The sequence below is a fragment of the Thunnus albacares genome, chromosome 6, assembly GCF_914725855.1.
Source record: "Thunnus albacares chromosome 6, fThuAlb1.1, whole genome shotgun sequence".
Taxonomy (NCBI): domain Eukaryota; kingdom Metazoa; phylum Chordata; class Actinopteri; order Scombriformes; family Scombridae; genus Thunnus; species Thunnus albacares.
Window position 1 is genome coordinate 31,062,563 of NC_058111.1, and position 21,667 is coordinate 31,084,229.

The 21,667-nt window shown below is 38.0% G+C and overlaps 1 long non-coding RNA gene across 1 annotated transcript; it reads right to left on the bottom strand.

The window, feature by feature from the left end:
* Positions 1–741: 741 nt before the first annotated feature.
* Positions 742–20,058, bottom strand: LOC122984620. The gene is made up of 2 exons (XR_006403936.1): positions 19,604–20,058; positions 742–1,888 (listed from the first exon to the last, which is right to left on the bottom strand). It is a non-coding gene; the product is annotated as an uncharacterized LOC122984620 (long non-coding RNA).
* Between the last annotated feature and the right edge of the window lie 1,609 nt (positions 20,059–21,667).

Consider the following 21,667-nt stretch of genomic DNA (forward strand, 5'->3'; position numbering starts at 1 on the left):
GTCATGCTTACACATACACTGCTAAATTGTGGTGGCACTTCATTTTCTCTACAAAGTGATGCTACTACGCTCAATGCTAACACTACACACTATCATACATGATGTTATGTGAGAGTACACACTTTGCTAACATTTTACTACACACTCCAGAGAAACGTGGCTCCAGTGAAACATTTTAGCATACACATGTTCAATAAGGCTTCCCGCCAACACTTAATGAAACATTATTGAACGTGATGGTACACTCCATGCTAACAGTTAGTATAAACTGAGAACTGCTGACACCTCTAAGTATTCATTATGCTGTCAGAAAGTCTTCATGCTAACATTTTATCAGACACCATACTGAGGCTCCATGCTACCATTTAGAGGAAAATTCCACCCTCACATGCTCTACGATGCTGCAGCCAATCAGTCCGTGGTGTTCATTCCGGGAGTTTTTTAGCGATGAAGTGTCATCTTTTTGTGGTGTCCATTTAACCTCAACCTGCCTCCTCTACCTCAGTGATTCACTACATTTCCAAGAAATACTTTTAACAACTCACGTGTCCGTTGCCTGGACTTGTTACAGCCAGCTCTTGGTTTTATATTGGACAGAGTGATAACAAGAGGAATATATCGGCACATGGGGCTGATATGAGTTATGATATGAGAAGAGGGTTTGTAAATGCAAGAAAAATTAACTCAGTCATGTCCCTTCTTCAGAACATAACAGGTCCTGTTGTTTTTTTTGCATCATGGACTATTAAGTCTACTGTCGCAGGAGAAACTGATAGCTCTTGCTTTTTTCTACAATGGATTTTTCAGCATATTATCAAAATAGATTATTATAGTAAAAAGCCATATTACACAAAGACCCGATGCTTTTGATCACTGAAATGTTTTTTCATATTAAATTCTCTGGCTATTTATCCATCAAGGAAAAAAGAAAACACTACAGATAAATGGATCCCATCATGCATTGTGTTTAGGATAGATTTCTTACGCTACTGTATACTGAGGAGTAGTCGGCTCCATTCCATATTTACAAACCCCTCCAAAACATCTCCCCTTTAGACCGATAATCATTTATTCTGCAAGTCTGTATGATTTCGGCTGATGACTATAAACTGATAGATCATGTTTAAGGTACTGTGGAGCTGCAGACAACAGCATCAAAGTCCAGGCATCCATGCATTTGTCTTGTAAAAGATAAATAAAATACATTGCTTCTGTTTCATAAATGATAACATGGTAATTTTGGTATGAATTAATTCTTTAGATTATGGACCTTTTTCCTCTTTGTGTTATATTCAAATCAATATGCACAGCCTGGTGTTGGAATTGTTAGAAGTAAATTGTGAAATGATGTGTTGTTTTTTGAAATTCTTTTCCATATTAAATAAAGTAATTATAAGAAATACATACTGATGCCTTTCTTGTTCTGTATTTGCTTTGTTTACGCATAAAAATACGTTAACACCCTTCAATTCATTATTTATTCTATGTTAAAATGTGAATATGGAGCGCCAGAAACAACCAACAACTATGAAAGATTTTGCCAGGTAAGTTTATGAATAGGTCAATAGGTGTAGAATTTGCACCTTTATTTAACTGAATTTGCAAGAATAAAGTACATTATCATATAATTATTCATTTAAATGACATTCTCAGATATAAAAAGGTAAAGAGACTATCCTGACCACTGCATAAATTAAAATCTTGACCGATTATGTTGTATGTATGCTTGAAAACAGGCTGGAATAAACTGAAAACTAACACAGTATATTTTGACAGTATGTCACTTTGTTACTACACCTCAATTTCCCAGCTCTCTCACCACAACAGCACTTCATCCATTAACAGTTGTCTTGTGAGTTGCCTCTGTGTGTGGTCGCCATGGAGTCCTCTGATTATAGCAAACAAACAGCACAGTGGAAATCAATCGTTATTTACAGGCTGAGAAAAATGTGCGTTTTCTTTTTTTAAAAATAGGATCTATTGACGCATACTCTTTAAATTTGCTGTAATCAAACATTCTAAGACTGAGTATTTGCCATTTTTGTCAAATATGTGAGCTGTGAGGCTCAATTTCAGTAAGTTTCAAATCAAAGAAGAGGAACCATCAAATACAGATAAGCAGCTCATCCAATGTATTTCTGATGGTCATGATTATAATCTTTTGACCAGAATAATTAGGATTATTGTAACATACGTCTCCCTGTACAAAAAAAATCTGTCTGCATTATCAACTCTGTGAAAAATGCCAACCATGATTGTTGGAATAAAAATGTAAAAATAGAGAGAATATCCCGACAGCGCAAAGCTCAATCTCTATCTCATTTGATGTGATTTTTTTTTTTTTTTCACACTCATTCGCTGTCTCTCGCTCTCTCTTTCCCTCCATCTCTTGCTCGCTCTGCCTGTAAATCCATGCTGAGATTTGGCTCTCACACACTAGAGCTCTCTGCAGCCGAAAGTAGGCCAAAAGCCATGTGAGGACAGGGCTCAGGGAGAAAGAGGGAGAGACAGAGCGAGGCAGGGAGGTAGACACAGGCGGGTAAGAAGAAAAATTAGAGAAAGAAGGTGACAGAGGACATGAAGGAGTTTATTGAATTTACATAACATTGCACCTTTAAATCTTTTTTTTATCTTTAATTTTTTGGCTCTGTTTTTGGCAACATCATCTTTGAAATTACACAATAGATTTAAGGTTTCATGGGGAAAAGGATGTGATCGATGCAGTTTTGAAGGCTGTTGATGATATTTTTAGCTTTGAAACTGATATTTTTTATCATAAATGACATTTTAATACACAGTTACATTCAAACAATGATAAAAACTCCGCACTAAAACACAATGTTGATGAAATTTCTAGAGATGGTTCAGGTTAAGAATGTTATTGCCCCTGAAGCTGTTGAGCAAAATCCAACAATTCGAAAGTTTTTTCTGTTCAGAAATCTGAAACAAAGTCAGCACACTCGCATACTTGTGTGAAAATGATCTGCAGGAGTTGCGTTGAAGGGGGAAATTCATAGTTTGGTATGTAGAATATATATTTTAGTTAAATGTGTAACACTTCTGCTTCTGTTGTTCAATTAAGCAAAAAAAGTTAAATGGATTCGGTAGATGTGATAAAAAGAAGAAAAAAAGAGCATTTAACTTAAAAATGTCTAGGGCTGCAACTAATGATTATTTTCATTATTGATTAATGTGAAGATTATTTTCTCAATTAATCGATTAGTTGTTTGGTCCATAAAATGTGAGAAAATAGTGAAAACTGTCAATCATTGTTTCCCAAAGTCAAAGGTGACGTCCTCTAATGTCTTGTAGAGATATTCAGTCTACTGTCTTAGAAGACTCAAGAAAATATTGATCTTTGAGTAGCTGGAATCAGAGAATCTTCTCATAAAATGACTCTGAACAATTTTGTTTTTCAAAAGAGCTGCCAATTAATTCAATAGTTGGAAACTAATCAATTAACCGACTAATCATTGCAGCTCTAAAAATGTCCAAAATCAGCCCTCGTTGTAAAATGTGATAGTAAACGTTTTTACACAAACAAAATCAGTATTTTTTAAGCTGTTTTTATCACATTTTTCTGCTTTTTTTCCTTTTCTTTTTATTCAGTTGAAGCATTGTAAAACAGATTCCTGTGGGCTATTCAGAGGATGTTATTTCCTGAAGGCATCACATAAACTAAATATATATCGTTTTTTTTCTAATGAATGTTTAACATTTCTCGGTCACACCATCTTACAAGCTCAAGGTTTCATTCTGGAGCTTTTCCTTACATATTTTAGCTGTAGGTTATATTAATCAGGAAAGAATCTGTCCTCATAGTTTTGTTGACAACTGTCATTTTTGTCATTTTTTTGTTTTTTACTGCATCAAGGTTACATTCTAGACTTTGCTTTAGATATTTTATCTCCAAGACATATTTATCAGCACAGACTTGCTTTTCAGTCTCAAAGCAATTCATCCAGTTGACAGTGTTGACTGAGTTAATTGAATGTACATTGAATGAACATTGTCTTATCTCTACATAAATCCAGCTACTGACCCTTGGTGTTCATACATACAGCACCTTGAGAATATTCAAAATACTTTAGATTTGATTAGAAGAGGTGATATGAACCACAGCAAAGATCTAAACAGTATGACAGCAGCCATGTTCAACACTCACTTTTTTATGAAATGAGCACAACGTCGTAAAACGTTCAACCTTGTTCACTTCATTATTATTGAAATTTGTTTTCCATGTTCACAAATGTGTTCATATAATTACATTGCTTAATTACTGTACATCAAACATAAACTAGGAAGTTCATTATTTGACAGTGAGATTTTGTCCTTAAACTCTCTACTTGCTGCAGGTTTGAGTTCCAGCTCATAAATGTAGTTTGTACGGGAAGTGAAGTCTTTATTTTACTTCAGTTTCATTTTACATTCTTAAATTATTAACTAATTTCTAGCTTTATCCAAATCGTTTGGCTGTGTAACATTTAACAAACTTGTTTTCCTTGGATAAACTTCAGATTTAGCTCAATTTTTTTTTCCATTTCCTGAAGAAAGAGAAAATGTTTGTACTAATTGTCGTATAATTTAATTATTGAAGGAGGAACATGCTGTAGTCGTCATAATTATGAGGTCATTATCATGATCTACAAATGTAATCCATGACTAAAAGTACATTCTCATTTCACTAAATTAAATAAGATGTACACTGTCATTTTGTCATAGCTTAACTACTGCAGAAGGTCCTAGCATGTACTCTACATATATTACTTCATATGTAATATTCTTTCACATTGAATATTTATGACAGAAAACTATTAGTTATTAAATTTACTGGGAGTTTTTTTTTCTATTTTTTTTCCATCATTCATTCATACACTGTACAACTATTTAGCATTTCTGTGTGGTATATATGTTATACCACAGTAGTAGCATATTAATATGAAAGATCTGCAAAATGTTCATGGCCTTCATGTTTTGAAAATATATTCATACAAAGCATACATGCAACATGCTCCAGCTGAGTGAACTACCAAACCTTCACTGTATACAATTTTTTTTCATTGATTTTCTCTTCAGTATCTGGTCATAGCGTGTAAAGCACAATTAACGTATTCATGATTATGTTTTATGATTTATGCAAGTCAAAGCAGGTTGCGATAACAGAATTGTCAGTCATGGTAAGTACAGCAGGGTTAAGGGAAGTGAAATATTGTTAATACTGCATGAAGGTCACAACGCTAAACTGAATGTTGCCAATGAACAGATATTGTTTTTGTATATTAATGTAGTTGTATATGAATGTAACATGTAGGAGACAGATGAGTTTGTGGAGGTGAAAACCATGTGAACAGCATCATTTTGACATGAGTGGGTACAGTAAGTGTAAGAAAGATCCGCTTTACATTAAATATGTAATTCATTTAACTGCTTAAGTGCAGTAATTAGTCAAAAGTGGTATTTGTATTGTTTAATTGATTTGCTTTGGAAGGCTGATGGTTTGTACGGCACTTTTTGATTCTGCTGTAAAAAAAAATAGTTAAACTTCATGTAAGTCTTCATATGTAACAATTGTGAAAGTAAACTTTAAATGTTGCATGTCAAGAATATGCAGAAATGTATATTAATATTCATTTAAGACAAGATAAAATTAATAAATCTTGAGATTTGCTTGGCATACAGTGTTACCTGTAAGTGTCAGTACAACTTTTAGTTTATTCTCACATTTGTAGTTTTTGCATCAGCTGTTGAAAGACTTCAAGCTCATTTAACCGTCATTATGTTGTGTATGTTTCCATTAAACTTTCCAAAGAAAGAGCGCTTCACTGGCTACTTGTACAATTTCAAAATCACTCTTGAGATGATACATAATATGAACCTTGATTCTTTTTTTCAGTTTAACGCAAAAATTAAATGAAATATACACATTTACATATCCACTCATCCAAAGAATTACATTTTTGAATGTGATACATGCTTTGTTTCTCCAAGTCAGCAGTCATATCATGCTTGAGGTAATACCCATTACAAAAATAGTACCTGACATAATTGTTGGAACATGTTTTAACAGGCAATGAATTTCTCAGCTTTTCTTTATTTTGTTTTGAGTTGTTTTAAACTTGTACGTATTTCTTAAAACAGCAGATTCACTTCTTGCACTTGTGGCTCAGTTCCCGCTGATCACACCAGAATTTTCTGCAGGAAATTAATGGAATTGCTGTGATCAGTAAAAAGTTTTAACCCAACTTTGGTGAACTTTGACCTGCAAAGTCACATCATACACAAATAGTAAGCTGTTTTGACAGCGCTGATGTTTGAGGGAATGAGGAGCCGGAGAGTCAAAAATGGTGGAAGCTATCATAACTAGAGCTGTTCCACACCCTTACGAACGAATCTTCAATGCCAAATCTTCCAACTGAACTGACACTAAATCACCATTGTTAATCACCATTGCTTTTCGCAGTGGAGCTCCCCTCAGTGCTGACTCAGAGTATCGCTGTCAGCTCAGCTCTGTTGCAAATAGCTGGCTGCTGAGATATTTACCTCATAAACAGTGTATAGAAAGTGATTCCTAATTTACGCCTCTAATTGCAGCTTTTTTATCTGTGTTACAACATCCAGTTTTATTCAACCTCCTCTAACATCTGTGAAGCTTGCACATCCAACATGGTGCGTTACGTTAACACAATTCTTTGTCCTGTTTATACTACCAACATTTGCACATTCCCAGTCAATATCTTGTACAGTATCTTTTCACTCTGAATAGATATTTAGTTATTTTTGATTGTAAAATTGTATTTGTATTATTTATGATCACCCGACTTTTGTGGTAGTTGTTTTTTTCTCTTTCCTTGTATTATTTGATCGTTATGCACCACAGCACCAAGGTAAATTCCTTGTATGTGCAAACCTACTTGGCAATAAATCTGTTTCTGATTCTAAATATAAACGGCTCCACAACAGACGAATGCTTTGCATACCGTAATGAGACAGCAGTCGATATAGTTAACAATCTTGATAAGCAGTTAGCAAGCCTGTTAGGTCAGAAAGCTTTTTTGACCTCTTGAAGAAAACTCTTCTTTGAGTGAATTGATAAAACCGAGAACAAACTGCAAAGCACATAGAAAATAGAAAGAAACTTGAGGAACTATTGTGACTGATCAGCACCTTCATGTTGCCGCCTGGCTATTGTGTTAGCGGTTAGCTGGCAGCTACAGTATTTCACCAACCTGTACTGCAAGTTGACATCACCAAGACTCCAAATACTTAAACACGTGCAGATAAATGTTGCTGTGCCACTTTCTGGTATGACCGGACCTTTATAGGGTGAGTTTTTCTTTGTTGTACTATTAATATTACAAAAATATTGCCCCCTACACCCTACCATGAGGCAGGCTATAAAGCCTAACATAACTGTATGAACATGATTTAATGTTGTTTGACAATTAAATGCATTTTTTCAAATTTTATTTTTACATTTCAAAAGTGATCAATTTTAAATTTGCCTGACAATAATATGGCAGTTTTAATTAACCCCATTTAATTCACCAAGCAGCAGGCTATGCATTGAGTTTGTATCATTTACATGTTTGTGAGATATATTGGGGTTGGGGGATGGGACTTCTCTAAACATTTGGCACATATCCTTCCTGGATTGCTGCCCTCATTAGATTCTGTTACAGCCCTGTTCTGGTGGCCATGTTGGAGTTCAGCCCTCGTCATCATTCCATACAATAGACATAAAATATGAGATGTGGGCCACAACTCTGCCAGATGTCAGTACCTATCAGGGAAAATGTTCTGCATTACACTTTGTCCTCAGTCCTGTGAGTTCCTTTACAAAAAAAAAAACGAGTGCCCTTTCCACAACCGGCGTCTCCAGATGTACTACCTGAAAAGACATCCTTCTCACTTCCCGTCAAGATTCATTTCTCTCCCTCTCCCTGTCTCCCCCTCTCTCCCCTCTGGCTTTCAAGTAGTTACAGGGGCTCCTCTGGATGTTAAATACAGCTTTCATTTCAGCCAGTTCCCGCTGTAATGAAACTGTAATGATGCCCATTCACTGCTGCCGGCCCTGCCAGAACAAACCCATTGACCTCGAGGTAGTGCATGGCATGAAGGACCCGTCCCTCCATCGCTGAGCGGGGCTCTGGAGAGGGCCACCTGGAGCGCAGGCTGGGCCGGCCCCCGAACACTCTCAGGAGCCGGCCGAGGGGGAGGAGTGGAGGGAGATAGAGAGATAGACAGGACAGGAGAGGAGAAGAGAAAGGAAAACAAGGGAGAGATATTTCCATCTCAACCCAAATACCACCCACCTCTTCATATCTTATTTCTCGTCCACCGCCCCCTCCCATCCTCTCCACATTTCTGTTTTTTTTTCCCTTCCCTCTCTTCAGCTCTCCGGCCTTTTTCGTTTTCAGAACATGCAGTAGAGTCAGCTGAAAATACATGCACCAAAGTCTTTGTATGTATGCATGTGTGCATGTGCACATGTATACGTTTATTTTGCTCATGCTGAACTATGTGTGCAGTGGTAGCAGTTAAGTGAGGGAGTGATATTTTCCATGTACTCTACAAGGGCAGGACTATCCATTTCAAATTGGAATAGCTGCTTCCTGTTCCATAATCATTTCCACCTTGGTCCTAGCAACAGGCTCTCTGTGCTACTGTATGCAGACCCACAGACACTGTACTACACTGTATACATTGTACAGTAACTATGCAGTATAGGGAAATTCCATTCATTCATAAAGCTGATAAAAGCCAACTCAGCAGAAGAAGCTGTTAGAGTCACAGCAGGGTTGGATTTTCTTCATTCTTACCTAACTTCAGCTATAATTCAGGGTTCCACCAAGATTTCTTTTTTCCAAATTCAGGCCAATAATGGCCTGTTGAGTGTCAGATATCAGCCCTACGGTGCTTCAGGCTCGGTTTTTATTATTTATAATATACACTTGTCTTTCTGAAGTCCAGAAATTCTCCATAACTGTGATCACCCATTTATTCAGTAATGTTAGACTGTTATTGTTAATTATTTAATATGTTGTAAAAAAAATTTTTTTAACTTTTTTACAGCTGTTCATTTACTAAGGCATACTCTATTGCTTTTCTTTATTTTTTTTAATGTGTCTCTCACCTTGAACCTTGCAGGCAGCCATTGGCGTCCATTCATTTCAGCATAATGTGCTGGAATGAACTGAGGCCAGTGGCTGTCTGCAAGGTTCAATGACTTGATGCTGAAATGAATGGAAGCAAGTTTGTTTTTGAAGAAAAAACCCAAGGTCCTTTGTTCAGGTATCATTATGTCATGTAATAGAGGGTCAGTCAGGTTTTGTTCAGATGTATATGACTATCTGGTCATCATGTGACTGAAGTTGCATACTTACGTCACATGATGACCACTCAGCAAAACGTTTGATTCTATAAAATATGAGGAATTGTTGTAGAATGACCTTCCCAACAGTCTATAAAAGTTCAAATTAGCTTCACCTTGACCAGCTGCAACATCAAAAAGTTTATTTTGTCCACTTTTAACATATTATTGAATACGTCTAATAATATATGTGTAGTACTGTAATTTGACAGTCTCAAAAAGGCCATTTTGCATAATGACTTTTGCAATTTAAGAACATTTTCATACTTTTGTACTTTCACTCATAAATTCAGGACTTATACTTGCAAAGGAGTGTGTTTGCATTTTGGTGTTGCTACTTATACATAAGCAAGAGATCTAATTTCTATTGCTGTGAAAATTAATACACTGCTTGAAAATGGATGGCATTAACGTAAAGTACATGTGATATGTAGGGAATGGCCCAAAACATGCAAAAAAAACAAACAAAGACTTGGAAAAAAGACGAAAAGGGAATCTCATTAATGTTGAAAAGTGCATTTTAATGACACTGAATAATCAAATGTGAAATATCAGTATTGGCCTGCGTAAACCAGCTGGATCCTGATACTGTCATGTGATTTGAGGAGGGGCAGCTATTCGTTAGTTTTTACCTCCGTTCATTTTACATCACAGATCGCTCTCTGCTCCCAGAGGTAAACAGGAGGCCTGACCTGTCTGCCTGTCCTCTCTCTCTCTCTCTCTCTCTCTCTCTCCTTCTCTCTCCTTCTCTTCCTCCTCGCTGAAGTCAGATCCCTTCATAATAAATGACGGTTGAGGATAATAGCCTGCTGTTGCCATAGAAACCAGAAAGCAGATCTTTGCACTACTCTGTTTTCCCTCTCTCTCTCTCTTTCTGTCTCTCTCTCTCTCTGCTGGAAAATGACAGTTGAATCTGAACTCCGTGGCCTCCCCTTCCTCCCCCTCTACCGCTCTCCTTTCTCACCCTTTCGCAGCTCTGTTCTCCTCCCTCTGTGATCCTCCTTTTCCCTGTTTCTCACACGCTCCCTCTCCATTTTTTTTTTTCATCTCTCCGTCTCCCTCTCCTTCTCTCTGCGTACCACCTCAGCCCCCACGCTGCTTCTCCTCAAAGCTTAATCTCCGTTCGCTGAGCCGCCGAGTGCTACACATGCAGAAAGCAGGGTCACGTTGAGTTTATGCTTGTGTTTGCGTGTTGTTTGCCGCCATCATATCCAAGGAATAGAGCTGGGTTGAAATACAAGTGATTATATGACAACGGAAAAATGGAAAAATGCCCCCCGCCCCCCACCACACACACACACACACACACACACCCGGCTGCCAGTGCTATTGTCATGTGGACGGTTCCTCCATCCAGAACAGCCTGATGGGGTCCATGTCACTTTTAAGTTTCAGGGGGAACTTTGAGTGTTCTTTCCAGCAGCACATAATGTATCATCAAAGCCGGGATTAAAAGTTTTTTTTTTCCTCTTCTTCGTCTTTTTTTTTTTTTTTTCATGGAGAAGCAGCTTTGGCTGCTGGAAGATTTAAGCTTATTAGCTTAAAGAGCAGGGGAAGGGAGTTTTCAACTGATGTATGGCAGACTTCAAAGATGGTTTAATCTGTCAGTACACATGCCCTGTACAGGCTATTTATACTGGGGAGCCATGTTTCTTCCAAATGACTTCCTCTAGCTACCCCACCACAGCTCGGGGTTTTCTGTTTGTCAGTATGTCTAGACAGCTGAGATGGCTCTTCCTGCACGTTAACACCATTTCCCCTGGCTAACATGGAGGCTTTTTTTTTTTTTTTTTTTTTTTTTGCCGTTGCGAATGATGAAAGCACAATGTGTTTGATGTATGCTGTTGTTTTGTAAGATGTACTGTATCTTTTCAGCGTATTGCATAATTGGCACTGATTTCTGGTGGTGCAAGTGGGATGTTCAAAGGCAAAAGAGGAAATCAAAGCAGCTGCTTTTTGCACCCCCAGTAAAGCTTTACCTCTTCTTCGACACTAATTTCTGTTTTCTATATTCCGATTTCAAATGGAAGTTCAGCTCTGGTGCATAAAGATCTATATGGTCAAACAAAAGCTGTGTCTTATCCCATCACATCATTAAAGCGAGCGTCGCTTTCACCTCCCGTATTTACTCCTGATCACCACAAAGAGCACATGTCGGTATGATTGATGGCCATCATTATGGATTACAGGGATTAAAGTTCTCGGTCGCTACAACGAATTTCCGTCATTTGAGTTGAGAGAGAGAGAGAGAGAGATAACTTCCCATTCATTCTCTAGCTTGTTTGTTGACTTCGATGGTGTGAAAAACAGTGAGAGCTGCATCCAACCAGATGTTGTTCTTCGCAGATTGTCACACTCACAAACCAATGGGATTGTTTACAGACCAGTGTGGAACATCTAAACACAGAGCATCGCTCAACATTAGCTAATAGTTCCAACAGATCAAACATCAGAATTCCACATGATGGAATATCAACAGTAAGATTCCTATTATTGTTCAATCAGACAAAAGGAGTTAAATAAACGATGGACAGATTGATAATGGTTTGCTACAGATGGTAGCTGGCCAGCTAATGTTAGCCTTGCGCTTAGCAACAGTGTTTGCTAAGTTTTAACTAATTGGCCATCGTATCAAATTGGCTCTGCTTCAACATAGAGAGGGGAGGTTTGACTCTTTTTACTGACTCAAATTTTTATGAGTCATTCACATAAGAGAGTCAGGTTTTCAAGTCACGCAAGTCACTGAGTCGGTCACCCAGATCCTGAGGAATCCTCCACCAGTGAACAAACAGTCGTCTTCTGATGACAGCTTACATCTCCGGCTTTGACTTGTACACATAAATAAATCCCATAAAATTATTCTCTTGGAGAATGTTGGTGATTTGAATACAGATGTTTAATGGTTCAATACCTGAATTAATAGTCTGATTTGATGCTGTAATGTTTGCTGTAAATAATGTAATTGCTTCAACTGCACCATTGAAGAAATAAATTATTTTACACAAAATACGAATTTAAAATGATTGTATTGTTTCCTCTAAAAAACATCTGTTAGATTAATGTTACTAAACACTGCGCTGTACTTAATCCCACTAAATACATGGCTGTTTATGATATAAATCAATTATTTTATACAAAATATTGGTAATAAAAAATAACTGAAATAACTATTAGTTTACGATGATTTTATTGTTTCCATTTAAAAACAAGTCTGTCATTCTGCTTAAAAGACTTGAACAGCAGTCAGTCCCATCTATGATCAGAACGGTATCCATAGCAACGCAGTCTGCTAATCAGAAATTACACACTGTTGAATTTCATGACTGATCGATTAGAATCGAGAAGTAGTAAACCACTAACAAAAAGACAAATTAAAATTCCTGGATGGTTGGTGACTGTGGTGTGGAACATGTGAGTGATTCATTCAGCTCAGGGCTGGGACAGCCAGTAATGAGTTGAAACAAGCATCAAAGTGGTTTCTTTTCTCACAGTAATTAACTTGACACACACATCTGACACATCTCCACAAATACAATTAATATAAAAGTTTCACAATAGTGACACGTTGTCTCGCCTCTTCTTTGCAGTTCACACTAGCTAGGTAGCAGGAAGGACGGGCGAGTCAGTGAACAAGTTAGTTACCTGTCGCCGCGGTGATAGAAACAGCTATGCAGGCTACGTGTCGTCTGATTACAATAGCCCTACCTCTCGTGTGGCCACATCTTGGCTTTTCATCCCAAAATGAAAAGTTTAGTAGGACCTACAGATTAGTATCATTGTTTCATGTCTTGAAAATTAGCCTTCCCTCTATTTTTACCATTGTGTTGTAGGCTAAGCTAGAAAAGCATGAGCGCCACATCCCCTACTAATTTCATCTCATCACCTCCAAACATAACAATCAATTATAGCATAGCCCAATGCCTATGGCCTAGTCTATATTTCTCATTAAGCTAAAGCTAATATTCTCGAATGCCTAATCCGTCTATTAGGCTAAAACTACAATGCTGATAACGAATAGGCTTGGCTCTCTACGTCCAGTTCAGATATGGTTGGCTATAGGCTGTAATGGCATAATCTTTTGTTTATGGACAGACTGATCACATTGGCGGACAAGATGACAGTGGTAGACTGTTGCAGCAGCTCCCCCATACCCTTGTGTTTGTGCTTTATTTCCCTTATTGTCCTTGCTGCTGTAACTAAGAAATTTCCCTCTGGGGATTAATAAAGTACCTACGTACCTTATGTTTTAATGGAGACGGATCAGATAGCCTAATACTTGGCCCACCGTCTCTTAGATTACTAATTAAAGCCACAACCCTAAAATCATACATAATATGTACATTAACGAAACAATCAAAGATGATAATATAGCCCCACTATGAAGGCTATTCAAGATGAATGAAGATCAATGAATAAAATCTCACAGGAGGTACGCACATTTACGTTAGCCGCCTACACAAGCCGATGTTAGATTAATACCAAAATATAGATTTATAAAAGTGACAAAATACCCCTAACCCCCCCAAATTACAAGAGTCTTAATGTCTAGCAGTCAATAGAAATAGTGATATAAATAGGATAAAGTTAATCAAGATTGTATAATCAAAATCAAAGTTAACAAGGAGTAAGAAGGCAGAGTTCCAAAAGGAGCCACTTGCAATCATCCTATCAAACTTCATTACAATACAACAGGCCTATAGGTAATCAACTGATAGCACACATAGTACATAGTATAATTCAAAAGTAGCCCAATAGAAAATAAACAACATGTTATTATCAAAAGAAAATGACTTGCAGGTAGATGTTCATTGTGTCCCGTAGGCTGTAGGTCTAGCCCGTGCACCCAGCGGATGTATGAAACAGTGAGATGTACGACGCAGGCTTGAAAAAAAATTTCATTCAAAAGATTTTTTTTTTTTTTGCTCTAATCCCTGGGGTTAGAAACGCACTTAGAGTCAATCCCTGTAAATACACAGCCCTATTCATCTATGTTTAGCAGGAGACCTTTAATGATCACTTTTCATGATAGATTATGGAGTCTTACTCTGGATTAGCGTGAAGATTTAGGTGCAGAGTTGATTTCTGGGTTCATCTGCTTTGCAAAAATGCGCCGCTGTTCGTTGTGTTTTGACTTCTGTTAGATAAAATGACAATGGACGATGAGTGATGAGAAAGAATAAATTTGTACATAATGGAGGGGTAGTTTCACTACGAGAAGTCTTGACACAGTTTGGTGTGATTTAAGGATAGATACAGACAATAGGACTGAATGTACAGCACAATGTTAAACAATCCTGCTGATATATAATGGATACAAAATGCGTCAACAAACACTTCATGAACAAAACGTTTGAATCTTTTTTAAAACCACAGCACTTCCTCATCACTATATACTTATCTAAGATACTATTTAAGCAATTGAGCTATTTAGGCTATGTTGCTGTGCAGTTCTTCACCTGGATATTGAACTTAATTGTAACAAAGAGGGAAAAAATTTAAGATAAATCTACTTTATTTAATGTAAATGTTGCTGTATAAAAGTTAACACATGCTGTCTCATTGTTGATTTAAAGTCTCCCTGCAAATGTGTTATTGGTGCTTGAGTTGGATGTTTGATCTTCACTGTGCAGGGAGATGACGTACAGTATGTGCAGAGTTTGTCACTAGAAGACTGAAAGAAGGGGAAATATTTCTCTGTGCTCACCTTAAATCTGATTTTAGGATGTTTACCTAAGAGAATGATTTGTGAGATCACGACTACTTTGGAAGCCAATCACGGTCCAGTATGAAACTTACACAAGTATGATGTGGAAACTTGAAGCCACAAACACTGAGACTTTACAGTAAAGTAGGAGACATCTTGTGTCCAGCAGTTAAACTTTTGAGATGAAAAATATTTACATATTCATAGATTCTGGATTTTTTAATAATTTAACATTTTTGTGAGAAAAAAAAACAACATCAGGCACAAATTATCATTCAAAGCAGAGTATTTATAAATGTCTTAAAGATGTCCGGAGGGGATCTTTAAGGTGGACCACAATCTTTCTCTAACCATAAGCGAGCGGCCTAAACATGTTCCTAAAATGATCAATCATGCTCTAGTTGCCATAGGCAGATATTATAGGAACAACAAATGAAACATGTTGCCAGTGAACATGCTGCAGACACGTTCAGTAAAAATGTTTCTACATGTTGCTGAAAATCCATGTGGCGTTACATTTCTCACAAAACATATTTGCTGTTGCAAATTAGTTGTACAGAAGAAGAGGAAGACAGGGCTGCTTTTGTAGCCTGGGAATGCGTTAGGATCCCCCAGGAGAAGCTACAGGACGTGGCTGGAGAGATGTCTGGATGTCTAGGTAACCTGGCAGGGTGGAAAATCACCTTGGACAAGAACCGTACTGAACAATTCTACAAGACCCCAGGTTACATTTAATGACAACTTTTTTGTGTGTCCACGGCCAACATCTTCAAAATGTTTTGTTTTCTACAATATATCTATATATAATATACACCCCAATATGAAGGGCTAAAGACTTTGGATTGGTTCTCAATGCAGGATTTTTTTTAAACTCTAATTGTTTCCACCCAGTTTTAACAATGAAACCTGGGAGATTGTCCTCAGTCTGTATGAGTGAAGCGTTTCGAGACTGACCTGTGAGTCCCCGTCCAACAAACCCTTTTGATTTTAATGAACTGTGGCCTTGACATTCAGTATGTGTACACATTGTGTCCACTTCACAATGATGCTCATCTGAATGAATGTCATACTGTAAATGATGACAGTCGTAATTTATCATTTCATACAGGAAAAATGACAGACTATTGAAACATGTTCCTGTTGCTTTAGATCACTCCGTTCACATCAGCAACTCAGTTAGAAAGCATGATGAATTCAGTCTGTGCTTCATGACTACTGCTGCCGCAAAATTTCTGCAAGAATATTCTAGAGAACAACATGAATCCTTTGCTGAAGACAAAGCTCTGGAGTCCTGGGTTCTAATCTTAGATTGTCGTTACAGCCAGCATCAATTTGACTTATTTAACATGAAGTGTGACATTGTGATTTCATGCATCTGGCCGTCTGCGTGCGTATGTGTCACATGTCTACCAAGTGTTGTTAACTGTTCTGGAAAAAGAATCTCGTCTTCATCTCACACACACACAGAGGGTTTATTTCCCAGCACTGTATGGTGATTCCTTTATCTTTTACTATCGTACTATCACCTTTAATATCACTCGAGAGAATCGCCACATCATCTGGCAGGCTTTCTCTGATAAGCGTGCTGAAGCTTTAGCATAAAAGCCACAGCAAGACAATGATGGAATTATCCAATGACAGCTGGAAGTGGGCCAGAAGATTGTCAAGTGTGGGCAACATCCCAGACCAAAGGTGGTAACTGAGGCTACACAGAATAAAGCCAAAACAAAATATGAACCCAAGTGAGTCCAAATATCATTATGTAGTGTTTTTCATTATAATGGGGGGCACAGGTTGAAGACAAGTATGCAAGAATCAGTTTAGAAGCTCATTAGAGGCATCAAAATTTGTATGACCATTAAAGACATGTTTTAAAACTTCCAAAATCCTCTTCTTCTTCTTTGAATAAGATATGATATTTCTACAAAATTACCTTGTTAAAATATTTTTACTCCTTCTCCCTCATTGAAAAATCCAGAATCTATGAATATGCAAATATTTTTCATTTCAACAGTTTAACAGCTGGACATAAAATGTCTCCTACTTTACTGAAAAATCCATTCTCAGTGTTTCCACGTCACAATTGTGTAAGTTGCACACTGGACCACAATTGGCTCCAAATAAGTTGTGATGTCATAAATCCTGCTCTTAGCCTTTAATTCAGATTTAACGTGAACACAAATAAACTTTCCCTCTTTGACAGATAAATGTGAAAACATCCTTCTAGTGTAAAACTCTGCACATACATCATTCTGCACAGTGAGGCTCAAACATCAAAATAAGAAAACTACAAGCAAAACATATTTTTCATTGGAAGGGGACTTTCAGCTAGTACTTTGGTGACCTACGGAAATATATCACATTGACAAAATAGCAAGTTTGGAAGCATCTTGGAAGGAGTTAGACATATTTGATGATGAACAGATCTTCGGGGGAACTTGAGTGGTGATGGGTGAGGGAAAAATGGAGAGCTGTTGCACGCACCAGACCACTGAGCAGCAGTCTTTGACATGTAGTTCATCTCTCTTTCCTTGAGCACTAGATAGTAATGAAAGGATACAGCTGAAGCATCAACCGCTTGGATTTCAATATTCTGTGGACATCATGGACAATAAGTTGCGAGTCAAACCTCAGCCTCTTGTCTCTTTTTCACTAAAGTGTTGAATCATCAGCCGCAGACCAAAATGGCTGTTTGTTATTAGGACGGTTGAACCAGTGATCTATTTCAAGGCATGTGGACATTGTGCCTGTTTCTAATAAGAGATCTATTATTGAGATTGAGGCTGGAAGCCAGGAGTGGGTTGAGAAGACACTTTAATGGAATGCCCTTTAATAAAGTGCATGACTGCTGCTCAGCTGGGCCAAATATCTAGTTGCATGCAATTGTTCAGATGCATTAATAAATAAAACATGAGCGCTATCTGTCTTACAATCTACAAGCTGTTTTCTAAATATAGAAACAGAACGACCATCCATCACTGAATATTGCATTGTATCATTAAGCTTTACCAATAGACGTCTGCATTCATTTAGAAAATGACAATATTTACTGTAGGCATCAGCAGCATGATGATTTTATTTTCCATCCAAAGTTTTCTTCTGAATGAATGAATGAACGAGCCATTTTTTTAAAAATGTTTTGATTTATTTTGGCTGCTGCTATTTTCATGAATGTGTCTACTGCAGCATTTTTGCGGTCTCAAATTCGCCCTAAACAGCCAATATACCGACTGTACAGACATTCGCTGATGTAGCTAGCTAGCAACGTCCACATCAACTGTCTGCAAAGTGTGGCTGTGTGTGTTTGTGTGACAGTTAAGTCTTTGACTGACTCATTGACTCGGACTCATTGGTTGGGGTCAGGTAGTTGAAATCTGCTATTCTCCTTGCTTTGGTTCATTCATGGATTGGTGTCATAAAGCTTCAGAGTAAGCAAGAAATTTTCGATCAAGTTAAAAAAAATTTCAACTCACACAGGTGTGTCTTCAGCTCAGTGTGCACTGTCCATTCACATCTGTTAACTTTAATTTACACCTTTGCTTTGACTTTATATGTAAACCAGTGGCGGCTGGTGACTCAAAAAATTGGGGAGGAGAGGAGGAAAACCAACATGAAATCTTACAACAAATCGCATCAAACTATTTCACCGTCCCCCACTTGATGAAATTGGAGGGGTGGGGGGCAATTTTATATACCAATAAAACACTTTGCTTTCAAAAACATAAACCCCTGAGTGATGAAAAGGCTGCTTCTTTAAAGACATTTAGCATATGCATATTGTTTCTAAACATAGAAGTGCTCATTTTAGCCCTGGAGTGGTTTTGAATGTGTCATTTTACCAACAAAGTGAAATTCAGACTTATAGTATTGTTCTATTGTGACAACAGATTTATGTTCTCATCAAAAACAGACAAGATATCACATGATTTACATGTGTTTCCTATGTATTTTCTTAGTATACAGAAATATATAAAGTAGCACAAAGCTTATAATCTGATACAAGTACAAATCAGTGCTGCATACTAGAATGATTGAACACTAAAAACATTCACAGATCTAAAAGTGTAAGTTCACAAAAAGTATTAATGCATGTATCAAATACATGACTTACACACTCTTATCTGCACAACATACAAAATATAGTCTACAAAGCTGACATGTTAACACTTGTTATTCTAGTTACTTTAAGCTTATTACTCAATATACGGTTCAGCTTAAACAAGAACAATGAAGAAATTCTCACAACAAGCAGCCAGACCTCCTGCACACTCATTCACTAATCACACACCATCAACAGCTGACTGAACAACCACTCAATCAAAAACTGGATCAATTCCAAATGAATGAGTGAGTCCAGACAGCTCACTGTAACTTCAACAAGCAAACTACCTACATCACATTATATGATCTCTGCTGCATTCTTGACAAGGAGATAAATTCACACAACCGCCACACAGAGCGACATTTAACCATCAGAGATGAAATTAGCGACCAAAGAGACATAGAGAGAGAAGCTATATATGACTCACGTTATCTGACGTCTTCTTCTTTCTTTTATGGAGATGAAGTATCCATGTCATAACATCCATTTGTGGCTGTTGGTCTGGTTGTTGGTTTGTTCTCTAAAATGAAGTATCGGCTAGCAGAGGCTAGCTGGCTGTGCTTCTCTCCGGTCATGCTGCGGCTAACGCTCCGCTAGCCTCGCAGCTAAACGTTAGCCCCAGCTTTCCATGTGGATCCAACCAGAGCACCGAGCCCTGGTTTGTTATTCAGGTTAAAGTGGGAAGAAGCAGCAGGTCTGACGGGCAGCTGAGTGAAGTGGAACCTGCGGAGGAAGCACCAGGACCGTCAGGGAGAGACAGTCCGTCGAGGAGCTGCTAACTTCGGCTGCACAGATGGGAAACACCTCGGCCGACAGGATGTACCACTCTGTTTGAGGCGGAGGGGGGGATCATGGATGTATTATAAGAGCTGGATACCGGACTAAAAATGGCGCCCATCCAGTCCTATAAGAATTGCTCGCCTGGCGCATACGCCAAAAAAGTTTCTAGCTTCCGGGTTTGCTTCCGCGTTGTGCGGCCCACTGAATATGCGCAGTAGTGCATATTCAGTGCACTACTTATTATACATCAATGAGGGGGATCTTTCTACGGCAGTTGGCAACCAGCGTATTAGGTACATTACCGCCACCCTCTGCTCCGGAGTGTGGACCAGAGATTAAAACCTACACATTTAATCCCGTCTGTCAAATAAACTCAAAGAAAACTCTACTGCTCGACTCACTTGGCAGGTTCATTAAAGTTTTAACGCTGAGCTCCTGAATTCCAGTCTTCCTAAATTCTTCCTTCGTATATTGTCTTTTTTGAACATACTTAGTACAGTCTATGTTTGCATGCATAATAGTCTCCTCAGCCAACCGGCAAAAAAATATGTTCATATATCTGTATCGGCATCGGCAATCAGCCACAGTTAGTTGGAAATATCGGCATATCGGATATCGGCAAAAAATCCAATATGGTGCATCCCTACAAACAAGCTAACTTTCCTGGTTATTTCTCCGGTTGGTTCTCTCTCCAGCCATTGAATCTAATATGTTCCATGAAGAAATGTTTGGCTTAAACAGTAACACAGGGGAACAGATGATTTTACCAAGTTATGGAGCAGCTACAATGGAACATTCAGTTACGTATGTACTGTATGTCCAGAGGCTAATTGTGTGCATTCGGATATGATTCTGAGACTGTGATAACCACATCATGCAATCATGTCCAGCTGCAGGCACTGATGATTCACATTCCTGCCTTTGATACACCAAAAAAAAAATAAAAATTGAGGGAATTGTAATTATGCCTGGAATTTATTACAGCCTTTAATTTTGAGAATTCAGAGTTGGTAACTTTTGTCCTCCTGTCATTTTCGTAGCACAGATAGAGCTGAAGAAGAAATCATCATAGTTGTGACATTAAAGCAGTCAAATTTAAACACAAATTGTAATGTCAATCTGTATGTCGACCTCCAGCAGAGGAACACTTAAATGCCAGCAAGGGTTTCCTGGCTGAATTTGATATATTTATCATGGTCGGAAATCACATTAGCCTGTAAATCCAATATAGTGTATGTTCTATATCTGTGGCCCACATCTCATTTCCCTGAATACCAGTGGGAGGGCTTTAACAAGCAGAGGTGCCACCGAGTGACTGAGGTATGCAGTAAGGTAGCATATGGTGTCTCAGAAGGTGTGAGGCCAGATTTAGCTCCTCTCCACATCTGATGGCTGCTCTGGTGGGGGTTAGAAGTGCTGAAGGAGCTCTGCAAATGCATGTTTCAACAGAAAGTATAAAAGATAGTGTTCTGGTTGCTCAGTTGGCTGATGCATCACAGATGTCAGTTCAGAACTGGCCTCGTACCATCTACCTTGGTGAAAAGACAGACGCAAATTGGAGGGAAAAAATGGTGGTACTCATTTGTCTGTGACGTTACTTGGAAAAAATACTAAGTAATGTCACACTACCTAAATGGAGACATGAGATAGAGGACCTTTGACAGCAAGGATGGACAGTCAAAAAGAGGAAAAGGAGATGAAAAGGCTGTTC